The 13,417-nt window shown below is 40.0% G+C and overlaps 1 protein-coding gene across 6 annotated transcripts in view; it reads left to right on the top strand.

Moving 5' to 3' along the window:
• Nucleotides 1–366: 366 nt before the first annotated feature.
• MEGF10 (multiple EGF like domains 10) overlaps nt 367–13,417 on the top strand; it is a 340,065-nt gene continuing 327,014 nt past the window's right edge. For 5 of the 6 annotated variants that reach the window (XM_037509425.2, XM_054694471.1, XM_054694465.1 and 2 more), the window contains exon 1: nt 367–453. The gene's annotated coding sequence lies outside the window, so the exon portion shown is untranslated. Of the gene's footprint in view, nt 458–13,417 lie in introns of all 6 variants that reach the window. The other variant, XM_054694467.1, reaches the window with a different exon arrangement.

Here is a 13,417-nt window from a genome sequence, read left to right as displayed (position 1 = left end):
CATGGTCAAGGTCACGTGACCCAGAAAGGTCATGCTTACTTAGCTATGGTTGGGTATGAGGGCACTAATTCTCATTCAGGGTCAGAGAAACCAATTATAAAAAAAAACTAAAATATGTAAATAGGCCCGGCCCTTGAAATTTTTGTGGGCCTTTCAGAGCAAAAAGGAAAAACCATGTCAATTTTCTGCCTCCCTTTTCCAATAAGCTGAGACTATACAACAAATGAGCCCTAAGTTGTTAGTCAAGATCCTTATAAAACCTGTCTATGATCCAAGGTTGGAAACTCTTCCTCTTTCTCCCCATTCTCACCCACTCCCAACTTGAAATAAGTCTCAAGGTCTCATTTTGACTACATATTCTTTCAGCCACTTGAGGGAGATGACAAGAAGCTAATCATAGCTGAGCAAAAACCGTCAGTAATCTAGAAAACAGCTTCAGGCTTAACATCAACAGTGAGTATGTAGTATCAACTTAAAGACTTGTGTGAACACGCACAAATGTTTTCCAAGAATATTTTTCAGAAGAGTTTATTTATGGATATATTCTCTAATTACATTAAATAAGAGAGAGTTAACAAAATGTAGTTCAGGACTGTTCTAAATACTTATTTGCTGCTGTCATTAGCCCTGTCTTTGTGACTGCAGATTGCATCTGCTTATGAATGATAAAGGGGAATTGTACTTTGGTGCTGGGAAAGGATCTTTTAGATGTTGGTAAAGGTTGCAGCTAGTGTTGTTTAGAGTTTATTTTCGTTTTTGTTTCACTTTAAAGACTGTGACTTGGACTTCATACCTGTCTAATAAGCATGCAGGTAACATTTTTATGTTTGCCAAATGCCTTACAGTTACCCATTAGTCTCCACTTTTGAGGTTGGGTCAGTATTACTGCCTACAGTTTACATTTGAAAAAATGTAAGACATGAAGAGATTATATGATTTATACAAGGTCACCCAGCATGCAAACCTACCCCATAAAAGATGACTACAAAGTTCTTTCCAAATAAAAAGTGCCTTATAAATGTAAGGTAGAATTAATGCACATAATCCCAGGATGAGTAGAATACTCTCTAGGTATAAAATACTCATACATGTAAACTTTTTACTATAAGATTAATTCTTTAGAACCTCAGGGCAACTTTTGAAATAGTAATTTTTGAGTGTGCTCGTGCATCAGAAATGTCTCTATAGCTTTTGGGACATGTGTACACCTGGGTCTTTACCCAAGCTAGTAAGTCATAATCTGGGAGGTGGGTGAGACCCAGATAACTTATTTTGAAAAAACTCCATGGGTGATTCTGATGTTAGCTAGCCAAAATTGAGAACCATTGCTCTAGACTAGTCAAGCCAAAAGCAACACAAGACACTGTGAAATCAGTTTTAGGGGGGGATGTCTGGTATCTTCCAGTCTTTTGTTTACCCAGTTCACAACTATTATTAGCAAAGGAACTGCCTCCATGAAATGATCAACTGTAGTATCCATATGTAGAATTCTAGGAAATAGTGTAGAGAGTAAACTTTATGTAAGAACTACCAGTATTTGAATGTTGTAATTTACTGAGTAAATTTACTATGTTCATTCGTGTGTCATTACCGCATCCACTCTAAGGTTTTTATTCTGAGTACTTTTTGTTATAATTAAGACTGCAGAATCCATAATATCTACCCATTCATTCATCTGTCAAACCTTTATTACATGATATGTGGAGGTTACAAAGTGAAAATAGTGGTCTTTGTCTATGAGGAGTTCATAATCAAATGATAAAACCACCATAGGCCACACAAACAAAACCCCTAAGCCACACACATTAAATGATAACCAAAGTATATATGATTATTCTTAACTGCTAAAATGTTTAAACAATCCAATGGCAATCAACAAATAGTTGGATAAAATGTGGTAAATGTGATATATCCATATAAAGGACTATTATTTGACAATAAATTGGAATGATGTACTGATGTATACTACAACATGGATGAACTTTGAAAAAGTTGTTCTAAGTGAAAGAAGCCAGTCACAAAGGAGCGTGTATTGTATGATTCCACTTAGATGAAATAGTCTGACTAGGCAATTATAGAGAGATTAAAAATAGATTAGTGGTAAATAGATTAGTGGTTGCCTAGGGCTGGGAAGGGGGAAGCAAAAGAAAGGGAGGGGCCGTTAATGGGTACAGGGTTTCTTTTAGGGATGACTAAAAAGCTCAAAAATTGTGGTGATGAGTGCATAATTCTGTGAATATACTAAAAAACTATTAAATTGTATTGTATACTTTGGGTGAATTGTGTGGCATGTGAATTATAACCCAATTATGACACAAATATGCATATATATTTCATTATGTATAATGCTATCATACTTGGAGGGAGTAGTAAATAATTAATTTGGACTGGAAGAAAGTGCTGGAAATTTTCCTGGAGGGAGTGGCATTTGAATCTAATCAAAAAGGGTCATTTTTATAAGTGGGAAGATGTGTTCAAAGATAGAGTCCACATGAAGGTACTTTCATGCAAGGGTAAGTTATCTGCACTTGCTGGAGTTTAGGGTCCATGAAGGGTACAGTAGATGGGGGCTAGCTGCAGGGTTTGTACTGCCCTCATAATTTCTGTAGTTTGGGCTCCTTTTTTGAAGGCAGTGTAGAGCCATAATAGGTTGCAGGCGATCTGATCAGCTGGTGATTTGGAATTATAATTGGAGGTTTTGATGAGGTGAACAGGAGATGGTGTGGGAGAGTAGCAAGCAGTGAACCATTTAAGAGGATGGGCTATTGCAATGTGTAGGTGACAGATGATGAAGACTTCAACTATGATAGCATCAGTGAGCAGTGAAAAAAAGGAAAGAGATTTGAGAAAACCTTTAAGAAGTAGAATCATAAAACTTGGTGACATTGGGGAGTATGTGAGAAGGCACAGGTTTGCATAACACAGCATCTTAGACCGTAGGGCTTGGGTCCTTTTTTTGTTTAAGAATACTAAGCACCAAATTATAGCTCTTTAACACCTTGTTGACAAGGGTTTGATTACAGAGACATATTACTTAACAAAAGAATATGTATTGTGAATAAAGGGTGGATTGAAGAGAGAAATATTTTCTCATCATTTTCTGAGCTCTTTTGAATCAGTCTGTTGAGATGAAGCAGTCATTTATGGTCTATTCTGAATAAGTATTTACTTCTTGCTCAAATAGCTTCCCTAGAAACATTTCCTTGGTGTGAGCAACTTGGATTTACTTCTAGGGCAACGCCTCCTATCCAACACACCCACACTGCCTCTTGACTTGGTTCTCACAGGCAGGTGTTTATAAGCAGCATTTTGTTTTGCTTCTAATAAGAGCACGGGTTCTGAAAAGCATAGGCTAAAGGTACCACACATTATTAACTTTCACTTACAAGTGCTCCTATAAGGGAGATCTGAAAACAGGGAGACTAAGGATCAAGAAGACAAGAGGCTGACTTTTTTTTTTTTTAAAGATTTACTTATTTATTTATGCATACAAGAGCTGGGGTACAGGCCAGAGATGCATGGGTGAGAGGATTCACCAGAGACAGAGTGGGGAACAGAAAAGCAGACGGACTGAAATACACTGCTGAGGGGAGCGGCAGGGGAGACTGGATAGGTCTGCTCCACCGTGTGGGTTTCTCCCTGGCCAGCCGGGAATCGAACTTGTGCTGCAGAGGCTGCAGATTGCTTCATAATGTGGTGCCTAACCCCTTGCGCCACCAGGGAGGCCCAAAAGACTGACTTTTCTCTTAATCATGCAAGGCCATGCCTATGAAGAGAGGCAGCCAGAAACAGTCTCTTCTGCTACAAGGCAGCACACTGGCTGGATGTCTGTTACGACTCTTTTGTGCAATGTGGAAGGTGCTGTGACAACATTGCCTGCTGCTAGCAGAATTTGGGAATAGCAACCTGACAAGTTCAGTGCACGAGTTTTACCAAGTAGGGAATGCCATTTAGAACACTACTCACTGAGATTTGGCTCTTATCTGTGTTAGGGAACAATGATTACAGCAAGCCAGCATTCAATCACAGTGGTTAGCAGAGCTAATTACAGCAGTCTCAGGTGGGAGGAATCTCAGCAGACACTTCTGAAGGACTTGGTCAGAGGTTCAAACATTGGTTTTACAGTAAGTGATGGAAATGGACCTCTTGGGTGGCCTTTAAACAACAGTTCTTTGAAACTCTGAACATGGATCCATCTTCATCCAAGTACATGAGGCATCTTATTTCAGGGGTAATCAACAAAGGGAGAAGAAAGAAATGGATGCTTAAAGCAGTAGAGTAAATGTTGTGGATAAAATCAGAGCACAATTCGATATTCCTTGAAGGTTATTTCCCTTCTCTAAGCCTCTAGATCTAGTTCTCATCTCAATAAATGAGGCTAATAATATCGGCCCTATTTATAATCACAGGATTGCTGAATATGTCTTTTAAATATAAAAAGTTGGGGCAAAATAGAAAATATATCTCTGGAATATAGGATGAAAAGAAACGAGTTAAAAAAAAATTCTGTACCATTGTGGAATCTCAAGTTTTCTGATGCCTCTGACTAGTTCTATGGTTTGCTTATCTCCAGATTTGTGTCCCCTTCCCCAGTTTATTCAGAAATCCAATTCTGGTGTAAACTTATCTCCAATCTGAGGTGTGGAGAAAACCCCTAGAATTCTGAGGAGGCCATTCCCTTGTGTCTAGTTAGTCTTATACCTGCTGTAGCCCAAATTTTAAAGCCTTCTCTGTCCCCTCCCAGGGATACCCAACTTGGAAGGACATCAGCCCTGAATAAATCCCACAGTCAAGTTGTAGCTTCAGAGTTTACCTCCAGGACAGAACTGAAAAGAATTTGTAATGTTCAGAAAAGATGTCTTAGTCCGAGTCTCTAACCACATTCTTGTTCCAGCTGAAAATCACAGCACACTTCTAACCAAGCAAGGCACGTCTACTTATCTGATGGTGCTGTCAGTGATAGAAAAGGATCATATTACGGATTTGGCAGGGAGGAAAAAGAAGATTTATTTCCAGGGGTTGAAGATTTATCTTTTCCAGATATGCAAAACCAGTCAGAGCATTAAAAAATATCAATGAAAAGTGAACATGTTTTGTGAGCAGGAGAAATCATTCTTCAAAATAATAAGAGTGTTAGGCATCCCAAAACCATATTTAAAAAAAAAAACAATAGGATAGCCAGTGGGACTAATCAAACTCTTTAAGTGCCCTCTTATGGTGAGGTGACATCTCTATTTAAGAAAATGCCTTACATTGAATATTTATACTTCTCAGAACCATTCTCCTTTTCCAGTGCCAAGCATAACTAAAAAGTCTAAGGAGTAGGGAATTGCACATAATTTAGGCTGGATACCATTGACAAAGTGAGGTTCTTCCTAAGTATTTGTAATCACCTGTTCTGCTCTTCCTCCTCCCGCAAAATTTGCATAAAATGACAGCAGTGTCCTTTATTTATCTTGAAAGCACTCTTTGGCCTCACTTTGTGTATAGGTTATAAAACATATCAAGAAAGGTAATATTTTATTTTCCATGTAGGAACACATAAACAAATAAAAAACATCATTCAAATTAGATAAAACAAAATACCTAAATTATGTTTTATCTGTTAAACTTGTTTGGCAAGGTAGAGATTTAAAATAAATACTTTTGCGATTGCAAGACCGTGGTCACTCTGATGTGTTGGCTTGTACCCATCAGCGGGCAGATTGTTTTGTTCTGTTAGGTGAGAACTCTATGGCATCCTTTGCCCTCTCAGCCTTAAAAATTTTTTTTTTTTTTTTTTTTACTGGCTTAGAGAAATGTGACATTGCGAAAAACTAACTTGAAAATGCCTCACAGAGCAGGATCCTTGCCAAATGCAGGAATCTTTCTAGTTTGTAAGATGAGAGCTGTCATGCAGAACAAAAAGCTGATACCAGAAGTCAGCAATTGCAATGGGAATAAATCCCACAATCTGTGGCTTCTTAATGTCTTAATCTCCTTCGATCTTAAAAGAGTGATGCTGGCCTTACAGTGAGGATAACTTTACAAAAAACAAAAAGGGCATGGGGGAAGGAGGTAGAGTTAAATCCTAAAAACTTGGTTCCTCTGTCATATCTTCCTCAACTCCTAACATTTTCTCTGCTTAGCATTATATTCCTGACAACGAGCATACAGCAATGCCTCCCGTACCTTGTTAAAAAACAAGTTGTCCTGAATTAGGGAATTTCCCAACTGAGAGTTAACCTGGTTCCCTGATGCAACTGTACATTTTAACCCAGTTTCAAAGCAAGTGTTTTCTGTGATTTGTTTCCTGCACCTGCTTTCATGGGCAGGGCATGAGTTGCTCTTGTCTGGAGGACTCGGGATCATTGGTGGGTCTTCCCGACAATGCGGAACTGCAAGTAGGGCTACCAGGATTTCTCAGGAAAGTTAGGTCATGCTGATGCATTGTGAGTAGCACAATGAGGCTATAGTCTGAACTTGCATTTAACTTGTACCCTCTCTATTTCTAGGTGTTTTTGAATCATTAAGAAAAGTTTTCTAAAGGTAGAAAGCTTACCATCTGGAATAGTTCAAATGTAACATTTCACACTCTCTGGGCCTTTGGCTGGATGATTCTTCTTACTGCCTGATACTGCTCCCATCAGCTGCTCTTCTGTATGTTTTGTATTGTTTTAATATTCCCTTTACTAAAGTTTTTTGCTCTTCTTGGGTTTAGAATTCAGAAGTACTTTTTGAAGGTGAGTGGTGAGCTTAAAAGCTTAAAGTGCTAAATTAAAAACTGGCCAAATGAGGTCATTTTCACTGGTGGTGCCACAGTAAGTTGACATGGATTTCTGTGTCAAATGAAGAGAGATAAAATCTGTGCCAGGTTTTGTGGTAAACAGGAGCCGGGGATCTGGTGCCTGTGACTGTGGACTAGGATTGGTTGTAGTGGTTACTGTCTAATGTCAGGATCACTCTGGAAGTCCCTGAACTTAGTGACTCAAGAGTTACTAAGTAACTCTCCAGTTATTTAGCTTTCTAAGATAGGCTGATGGTTAAGATACTTCTTCAATTCGGGTTGTCAGTTAGGGATATTAAGCTAATCAGTTCAGGTTTTCAATTCTTCTTTTAGATGCTATTTGGTAGAGGGTTTAATGAAATATGTATGAAAACTTCCCAAGAGAATGGATACTCGTACCTTTCTGAATCTTCCACTTATCACCCTAAGGCACTTTTCTTTCAGTCTACTTACATTTTCCCACTAAAATTGTACCATACAAATGGTAAGGTTGTTACCATATATTTGTTTCCTATTGCTGCTATAACAAATTACCACATTCTTGCTGGTTAAGACAATACAAGTTGAGCCTCCCTGGTGGCGCAGGCACTTGAGCTCCACATGGTGAAGCTGTTCACAGCCTCTGCAGCAAGGGTTCGATCTGTTCCCTTGCTTTTTCTAGCTTTTGGAGTCACTTGCATTCCTTGCCCCCTTTCATGTACCACTCCTATGTGTTGCGTCCATTCTTCTATTTCCTGCTTGCTCTTTTGCAGTAAAATATTTTTCTGTCTCCCTCTTGTAAGGACACTTGTGCTTATATTTAGGATCTACCTGGATAATTAGGATAATCTCCCCCATTTCAAGACCTTGAACTTTTTCATATAACTAACATTCACAGGGTCTAGGAATTAAGACCTGGCTATCTTTTGATACCATCATTTACTTTACTACAACATTGATGTCTAATTTACAAATCCATTGTCATCTTTCCAGTCATCCTAGTGTTCTTGACATTTGATCCTGTCATCACCGTAGATGAAACTCCTCTTCTTACTTCAAGATATGTTTGTCCTCCAATTGATGTGATATGCTTATTTTTTGTCTTTCCTTTTAGAATACAAGCTCCTGAGTAGGAATTTTGGCTTCGACTTTTGCTGCTCTATCTTCAATACTTAGAATAGTGCTGGTGATATCAACCAACAAAATGTATCAAATAATATAAATTAGATGAACTTTTCTTACTCCTGGTTCTTGCCCTTTCTCAACCCATGTGGCCAAGACTGATATTCCCCAGTGTTTAGTCCTAGCTGCCCTTCTCTTCATACACCAGAGAGATGCAATTCCAACTGTTACAGGGCAACCCCAATGTGAAATGGGTTGGCCTGAGTGTGGGTCTTCACCGGCATACTTAAAAAACTTATAATGAAACCTAACTCTAGCACACACAAAAAGGTTAATAAAGGGTTTTTTTTTTTTTTTTTTTACAGAAAGGGGAAATGAAGAGAGTAATAAACCAGGGAGAAAGAGATAGAGATAAATTGGTGACTGTATCCTACCAGTTCCACTGAGCTGGGACCCCAAGAGCACGCTGAAGGCCAGTGAAAAACCCACAACTCAAGGCCCACATGTCTGGCTATATACCAAGCCTGGCTGTTTTACTCCACCCTCAGTTCCCAGCAATACTCCCTTAGGTGGTGATGACATTATGGGATTTGAGTCCTTCTTGCCTTGGATCTCTTTGGCCTGGGGTGGGGGAGGAGTACATAAAACCTGAGTTTGTAGAGTTCATTCAAGATATCCTCGCCCCCCCCCACCCCCCACCAACACAACAACTCTGGCATCTTTCTAATCTGTACCTCAAGCCCAGATTTTGAACTTTAATCTTTACCATACATCCCACAATCATGGCAGATTCCCCATGTATTATTGTTCCTATCTAACCAAGGACAGCAAATAACTAATTTTCTCTCTCATATGTTCTTTGTCTCAGGATACTAAGTGGCAGGATGTATCCAATATCCAAAACAAGAAGCCTGGGAGTCATCCCAGACTCCTTGCTTTCTCTCCACTATTGTACTAAGACATGAAATTTTATCAACCTCACTCCCAAATATCATTTTTTTTTTTTAATTTATACAAGCACTGGGTACAGTCAGAAGCGCGGGAGGGTGAGAGAATTCACCAGAGCCAGAGCAGGGAACAGAACAGGCAGACTGACGAAATAGACTGCTGAGGGGAGCAGTGGGCACGGCAGGAGAGGTCTGCCATGCCATATGGGACCCTCGCTGGCAGCCGGGGATCGAACTGGTGCTGCAGCTGTGGGCAGCTTCACAGCCCAGCACTCAACTGCTGCACCACCAGGGGAGTAGGAATATCTCTTAATGGTTCTTTCTATCTAACTCCTGTTGCTCTGGTTTAAGTCCTCATAAACCCCATGAGTAGGATATACATGAACTTACCAAAACACTCCTCTTAATATTATAGACTGACAATCTTAAATGTTGTGGCTGTGTACCAGAGCTGCTGACCATTGCCAGCCATGCCTTTTGTCTCTGCCTAGCGGGCAGCTTATGATTTGCATACCACATGGTCTTGGCCCCATTGCCAGTTGGGCCAGGAAAGGGTTTCTGACCCAATGATGGCTCCTTCTATGGGTTTGAGTCAGACACTGTACGACTTGGTGGCTGGTTGTAAAATATAAGCTCCCTTTTTGAACTTAAGACTAGAGAAGCTGAAATACTCAGATCACTGTAGTGATGAACAAAAATGGTTAGTAGGACTGGTGGGCATAGGCAAACAGTAGTTACGGAAATCAGGTGCTGTGAGTAAGCATGGGAGCTGGTGAGGTAGGAGAGAAAAGGGAAAGAAGAAAGCTGAGACTATGAGTGGGAGCTGCCTTTTTGGTAGGTTCTTTAAGGAGTACTTGCTGAGGCCAAGCCATATTGTGATTCCTATTGTCAGTTGCCATGTAACTTCTGCATTATTATAAACAAACAAAACACTCCTAAGCTAACCTCTGCTTCCTGCAATAAAATGGCCAGTTCTGTGTTTCTGTAAACCCTTATAATGTTATGAGGCAGCTGGAAAAAAGCAGTCCTGTAGCTACTCTAAGAGCAGCAATATGCAATCCCAAATTCATTATACGTTACACTCCTTTAAAAAGTATTAGCTTAAAGGGGAAAAAAGGTTATATCACTTTTTCCTTTGGAAGTGGAGATTATGATTAGCTTTCTTATTTCGAAAAGAATATCTAAAAACAATTTGATTCTTGCAAACACAGTTTTAGAAATGAAAAGTAATTACCTGCTACAAATATCATATGAAAATCTCTATAATAAATGACATAACATGTTTGAAGCTTATCAACAGTGGGATAGTCAAAATACCTTTTAGATACTATATTTTTAGTTATCTGCTTTTAAATTTTCCAACTTTTCCACCACAGGGATTGCTGAAGGTCACTAGGATTCTTAGTTACATGACCATATTCATTTTTAAAATATGAATTAGTATCTAAATTTACTGAACATTTATAGGTAAAAAATAGCATTACATCATAGACTCAGTATACTGAGAGTGGAATACGATCAGGAAGCATCTTTATTCATGTCTTCCACTACCCCTATAAAAGGTCTCCAAAGGGAAATTTCTTACTCTATTTAGGATTAAAAACCAAAAACAGGGTGAGGATTCTTTTTTTTTTTTTTTAAGATTTATTTATTTATACAAGCACTGGGTACAGTCAGAAGCACAGGAGGGTGTGAGAATTCACCAGAGCCAGAGGGGGGAACAGAACAGGAAGACTGACAAAATACACTGCTGAGGGGAGCAGCAGGCGGCAGGAGAGGTCTGCGTACCATGTGGGACCCTCGCTGGAGGCCGGGGATCAAACTGGCACTGCAGAGGCTGTGGGCAGCTTCCAGCCCAGCGCTCAACCTCTGTGCCACCGGGGAGGCCCAGGGTGAGGATTCTTTTTTAACATTCTTAGACAACAGAAAGTGCCATTGTTACTTTAAATTGTGTTTAGTGTCAGAATAAAAACTTAGAACTTGGCTTAAAGTTAAATCTTGCCCTTACCTCATGTTCAGGTAGGAAGCTGAGGAAGATGGTCCTTCGTTCCTTGTGATCCTTTTGTGGCTGGGATAACAGAAGCCATTATTGGGGAAAGGGCAGAAGTGTAACCACCCAAATGCTAAGTTTTAAGATGGTCTTAATTTTCTAGGCTTAGTACCATTTAAGGCAGACCACATTTCACAAAGTGTTTGGTAGGTTCTTGGGAGCTTGTACTCATAGCTGGTGATGTCTCACCTGCAGTTCCCTTGATTCAGGCAAGCGTTCTCTCTATTGAAGGCACCGCCTGCTTTCACCCCCTGGGAACCTCGGGTTCTCTGAATGCTTCTCCCTTTCTGCCTGCTCCTAAGGCTCCTTTCCTGGCTGCTCATAAAGCTCCCTGCAGCCAGCCCTCTCTCACTTTTGATCCATGTCTCTTCCATGAAGAAATATGCACGCATTCTTCCCGTGGACAAACTCCGAACATGAGCAACTCTACATGCTCACCCTGCAGCACAGATGGCGTGCTAGCCCATCTCTCATGTGATTTCCCAAGAAGGAGGTAGACTTTTGTCTTCTCCTATCCCGGGACATATTTTAGGCTTTCTGATGAGTTGTACTCATGTCTCTTTCTTTTATGTGACCCCAATATTTTGCTTTGATGGAAAGTGAGCCTACACCTTTCTTTGAAAAAACCCTCCAATTATTTTTGTCCCCAATCTCCAACAATCTTTGTGTGACCTAGTGATTCCTTTGGAATGTAGCACCCAGTTTCTCGGTACCCCTAGTAAACACTTTATTTTTTAACACCTTTTAAGTATGTTATGGGTTTTGTTTACTTGTCTCAAATGATAATGGTAGAAATTTGTTATTTGGATGAAGTCCTTCCACCATGGTTATACTCAGTAAAGAAGTGCTCCAAAAGAACAAACCTCTACAGTCTCTGACCAGCCCTGTTTCTGAAGGGAAACAAATGGAGTCTCTCTTTGCTTAACAGTGCCTGAAACACTTGGAACTTTTCCAACTGTGGTGCAGGAGAAGAATCAGCAGTCCCAGGACACATGGGTCACATAGCTCTCACCCTGCCTGGAACAGAGAAGGAGCACAGATTCCCAGACACATGTGGGAGGTCTTGTCTATGACCTCCTCACCCTGGTTGTATTGAAGCTATAAATGTCCTGCAGGGCTGTTAGTGGGAACTGCTGAGCTTAGCATGTTTGAGGACTAGAAGGACTGAGAAGGACTCAATAGAGAGGATACACCTGAGGAGCCAGGAGCCAGAAGGGCTGAAGGCAGGAAACAAGAGTGAACACTGCTATCGGGAAAAAAAAAATAAGATTACCTGAAGTGTGGACTGTGGACTCTGATCTCTCTAGTCAGTTTCATCTCCTTCACTCCTTTCCTCTTCACCTCAGTCACAAAAAAACCTCACATCTCTTGCCACACTCTTGTTTTTCATATGCTCTTCCTCCAAAATGGATACCCTCCTCATTTCCAGCCTCACTCCATCGCTTCTATTCAACCATCAAGATTTAGTTTAAGTTTCTGTGAAATCTTCCTGCCATTTCCCCTATGTGGCTGCTATGTCATTTTAACATGTCTCAGTTCCAGTTAATAAAGCACATTGTTGCCTTTCCTTTACTCCTCAAGAGAAAATGAGTATCTCTAGACATGGACTGTGCCATGTTCATTTTTGTACAGGCATACCTCAGCGATCGTGCTGGCTTGGATCCAGAACACTATAGTAAAGCCAAGTTGCATTAAAGTGACTCACATGCATGTTTTTGTTTCACAGGGCTCATAAAAGTTATGTTTACACTACACTGTAGTCTATTAAGTGTGCAATGGCATTATATCTTAAAAAATATATACCATAATTAAAATGTTGTATTGCTAAAAAATGCTAACCATCATCTGAGTCTTAGGCAAGTCATAATTGTTCTGTTGGTGGAGGGTCTTGCTTCTATGTTGATGGCTGTTGACTGGTCAAGGTGGCAGTTGCTGAAGGTGGTTGCAGGAAGGTGGCTGTGACAATTTCTTTTTTTTTTTTTTTTAATAATAAATTTTATTTTTATATTCCCCATACAATTGCAGCCCCCAATTCTGACCCCAATCCCTCCCCTCCCGCCCCCGTCCCCCTAAAAGTGTCTCTGGTTCATAGTTTTTTGTTGATTTTGATTTTCACTTTCTTATAGTTATTCATTTTCCTGGTCCCTTATTTAAGTTTTCTAGATTCCTGCTATGAGTGAGACCATCCGGTATTTTTCTTTTTCTTTTTGGCTTATTTCGCTGAGCATGATCCCTTCCAGTGTGAGGTAGTGGTCAAGCTTCATTCTTTTGCATGTAGCGACCCAGTTTTCCCAGCACCATTTATTGAACAAACTTTCTTTGCTCCAATGCATAGTCTTTGCTCCTTTGTCAAAGATTAGTTGACCATAAATCTGTGGGTTTATTTCTGGATTTTCTATTCGATTCCATTGGTCTGTATGTCTGTTCTTGTTCCAATACCATGCAGTTTTGATGATTATGGCTTTGTAGTATAGTTTGAAGTCTGGGAGTGTGATGCCTCCATTCCCTTCTTTTTTTTTCAGGAGAGCTTTGGCTATTCGGGGTTTTTTGTGA

The sequence above is a fragment of the Talpa occidentalis genome, unplaced genomic scaffold (genome assembly GCF_014898055.3).
Source record: "Talpa occidentalis isolate TD23 unplaced genomic scaffold, MPIMG_talOcc4v2.1 talOcc4.13, whole genome shotgun sequence".
Lineage (NCBI taxonomy): Eukaryota > Metazoa > Chordata > Mammalia > Eulipotyphla > Talpidae > Talpa > Talpa occidentalis.
The sequence above is the reverse complement of the archived record's forward strand: the minus strand, read 5'-3'. Positions and strand labels throughout refer to the sequence as shown.